The sequence below is a fragment of the Physeter macrocephalus genome, chromosome 19, assembly GCF_002837175.3.
Source record: "Physeter macrocephalus isolate SW-GA chromosome 19, ASM283717v5, whole genome shotgun sequence".
Taxonomy (NCBI): Eukaryota; Metazoa; Chordata; class Mammalia; order Artiodactyla; family Physeteridae; genus Physeter; species Physeter macrocephalus.
Window position 1 is genome coordinate 48422340 of NC_041232.1, and position 4261 is coordinate 48426600.

Here is a 4261-nt window from a genome sequence, read left to right on the forward strand (position 1 = left end):
GGAGGGTGTGAGGGAGGGAGACGCAAGAGGGAAGAGATATGGGAACATGTGTACATGTATAACTGATTCACTTTGTTATAAAGCAGAAACTAACACACCATTGTAAAACAGTTATACTCCAATAAAGATGTTTAAAAAAATAATAAATAAATAAAATCAGAAAAAAAAAAAAAAGAATCCACCTGCCAATGCAGGAGACACAGGTTCGAGCCCTTGTCCGGGAAGATCCCACATGCCACAGAGCAACTAAGCTGGTGTGCCACAACTACTGAGCCTGCATTCTAGAGCCCACGAGCCACAACTACTGAGCCCATGTGCCACAACTACAGAGCCCATGCGCTCTGGAACCTGCAGACCACAACTAGAGAGCCTGCACGCCACAACTAGAGAGAAGCCCACGCACCACAACGAAGAGCCCGTGTGCCACGCTGAAGATACCATGTGCTGCAACTAAGACCTGATGCAGCCAAAAATAATAATTTTTTTAAAAATCTATAAAAAAGACAAAGGAAGACTTTATATAAAGGGATCAATACAAGAAAGGGACATAATATTTATAAACAAATATGCACCTAATATAGGAGCACCTAAATATATAAAGCAGATATTAAGAGACAAAAAAGGAGAAACTGACAATAATATAATACTAGTAGGGGACTTTAGCACCCCACTTACATTAATGGAGAGATCATCACACAGAAAATCAATACGAAAGCAGTGGCCTCAAATGACACGTTGGACCAGTTGGAATTAACAGATACATGATGGAACATTCCATCCAAAAACTGCAGAAAACACATTCTTTTCAAGTGCTCATGAAGCATTCTCCAGGATAGATCACATGTTAAGCCACAATACGAGTCTCAAAAAATTTAAGAGGACAGAAACTATATCAAGCATCTTTTCCAACCACAATGGTATGAATCCAGAAATTAATTACAGGAAGAAAAATGGGGAAAACAAAAACACTAGGAGATTAAACAACATTCTAATAAAAAACTAATGGGTCAGTATAGAAATAAAAGAGGAAGTCAGAAAATACATTGAGACATGAAAATAAAAACACAACTTTCCAAAATCTACAAGATGCAGCAAAAGCAGTTCTAAGAGGAAACTTTATAGTGATGCAGGCATACTTCAAGAAACAAGAAAAATCTCAACCTAACCTACCATCGAAAGGAATTAGAAAAAGAAATACAAACAAAGCCCAGAGCCAGAAGAAGGAAAGAAATAATAAAGATAAGCAAGGAAATAAATAAAATTGAGGCCAAAAAAACAATAGAAAAGATCAATGAAACCCAAACAATCATAAGAACACATATTAATCAAACTAACAATTAAATTCAAAGACAAAATATTCAAAGCAGCAAGGGAAAAGCAACAAATAAGGGAATCCCAACATACAAGGGAATCCCCATAAGGTTATCAGCTGATTTTTCAGCACAAACTCTGCAGGCCAGAAAGGAGTGGCAGGATATATTTAAAGTCATGAAAGGGAAAAGCCTACAACCAAGATTACTCTACCCGGCAAGGATATCATTCAGATTTGATGGAGAAATCAAAAGCTGTACAGACAAGCAAAAGGTAAAAGAATTCAGCAGCACCAAGTGAGCTTTACAACAAATGCTAAAGGAACTTCTCTAGGAGGGAAACACAAGAGAAGAAAATGACCTACAAAAACAAACAAAAAACAATTAAGAAAATGGTAATAGGAACATAATATCAATAATTACCGCAAGTGTAAATGGATTAAATGCTCCAACGAAAAGACACAGACTGGCTGAATGGATACAAAAACAAGACCCATATATATGCTGTCTACAAGAGACCCACTTCAGACCTAGAGACACATACAGACTGAAAGTGAGGGGGTGGAAAAAGATATTCCATGCAAATGGAAATCAAAAGAAAGCTGAAGTAGCAATACTCGTACCAGACAAAATAGACTTTAAAATAAAGACTGTGACAAGAGACAAGGAAGGACACTACATGATGATCAGGGATCAATCCAAGAAGAAGATATAACAATTGTAAATATTTATGCACCAGCATAGGAGAACCTCAATATATAAGGCAAATACTAATAGCCATAAAGGGAGAAACTGACAGTAACACAATAATAGTGGGGGACTTTAACACCCCACTTACCAATGGACAGATCATCCAGACAGAAAATTAATAAGGAAACACAAGCTTTAAATGACACATTAGACCAGATAGACTTAATTGATATTTACAGAACATTCCATCCGAAAGCAGCAGAATACATTTTCTTCTCAAGTGCACACAGTACATTCTCCAGGATAGATCACATCTTGGGTCACACATGAAAAGATGCTAAACATTACTAATTGTTACAGAAATTCAAGTCAAAACTACCATAAGGTATCATCTCACACCAGTCAGAATGGTCATCATCAAAAAATCTACACACAATAAATGCTGGACAGGGTGTGGGGAAAAGGGAACCCGCTTAAGAAAAAGAGAACTGTTGATGGGAATGTAAATTGATACAGCCACTATGGAAAACAGTATGGAGGTTCTTAAGAAAACTAAAAATAGAACTACCATATGACCCAGCAATCCCACTCCTGGGCATATACCCAGAGAAAACATAATTCCAAAAGATACATGCACCCCAATGTTCATTGCAGCACTATTTACAATAGCCAGGACATGGAAGCAACCTAAATGTCCATCAACAGAGGAATGGATAAAGAAGATGTGGTACATATATACAATGGAATATTACTCAGCCATAAAAAGAAACAAAATTGTGCCATTTGCAGAGACATAGATGGACCTAGAGACTGTCATACAGAGTGAAATAAGTCAGAAAGAGCAAAACAAATATCCTATATTAATGCATATCATAGAGAACAAATGTATGGATGCCAAGGCAGGAAAGGGGGGGTGGGATGAATTGGGTGACTGGGATTGACATATATACGCTACTATGTATAAAACAGATAACTAATGAGAACCTACTATATAGCACAGGGAACTCTACTCAGTGCTCTGTGGTGAGCTAAATGGGAAGGAAATCCAAAAAGGAGGGGATATATGTATACATATAGCTGATTCACTTTGCTGTACAGCAGAAACTAACACAACATAGTAAAGAAACTTTACTCCAATAAAACAAAAGAAAATATAATAGTTGGTGGTGATTGCCTCTTAAATGTCTTAAAGTCACTACGCTTCTTAAAAAAAAAAAACCACAATGTGATTTCACCTCACACCTGTCAGAATACCTATCAGTAAAAAGACAACAAATAATAAGTGTTGGCAAGGGTGTGGTGAAAAGGGAACACTATTTCACTATTGGTAGGAATGTAAATTGGTACAGCCACTATGAAAAACAATGGAGGTTCCACAAAAAATAAAAAATAGAACTACCATATGATCCAGCAGTTCCACTCCTGGGTTTATATCTGAAGAAAACAAGAGCACTAATTAGAAAAGATACATGCACCCAATATTCATAGCAGCATTATTTACAATAGCCAAGACATAGAAACAACCTAAGTGTCCATCAACACACACACACACACACACACACACACACACACACACACACACACACACACGGAATATTACTCAACCATAAAAAAGAATGAAATTTTCCATTTGCAACAACGTGGATGGACCTGGAGGGTTTACACTTAGTAAAACAAATCAGACAGAGAAAGGCACACACTGTTTTCACTTATGTGTGGAATCTAAAAAATAAAGCACATGAATGAATATAACAAAAAGAGACAAACTCATAGATACAGAGAACTAGTGGTTACCAGTGGGGAGAGTGGTGGGGAGAGGAGCAAGATAGGGGAAGGGTACTAAGAAGTACAAACTACTAGATACAAAATAAGTAAGATACGAGGATGTAATGTGTAGAACAGGGAATATAACCAATATTTTATAATAACTTTAAATGGAGTATAATCTATAAAAATATCAAATTATGTTGTACACCTGAAACTAATATAACATTGTAAATCAACTACACTTTAATTAACAAAAAAAGAATTTAAAAAAAGTTCGGGCAAAGTGAGAATAGCTTGGGTCAGGCTAAACCTCTTCCCAGTAAGTCAATAAGTTAATGACCCTGGACAATTTTTGGTGGTAGTGGGGGGGGGGGGCCATGCCATTTGGCTTGTGGGATCTTGTTCCTCAACCAGGGATCAAACCGGCCCCCCCCCCTGCAGTGGAAGCACAGAGTCCTAACCACTGGACCTCCAGCGAATTCCCCAGGACAATT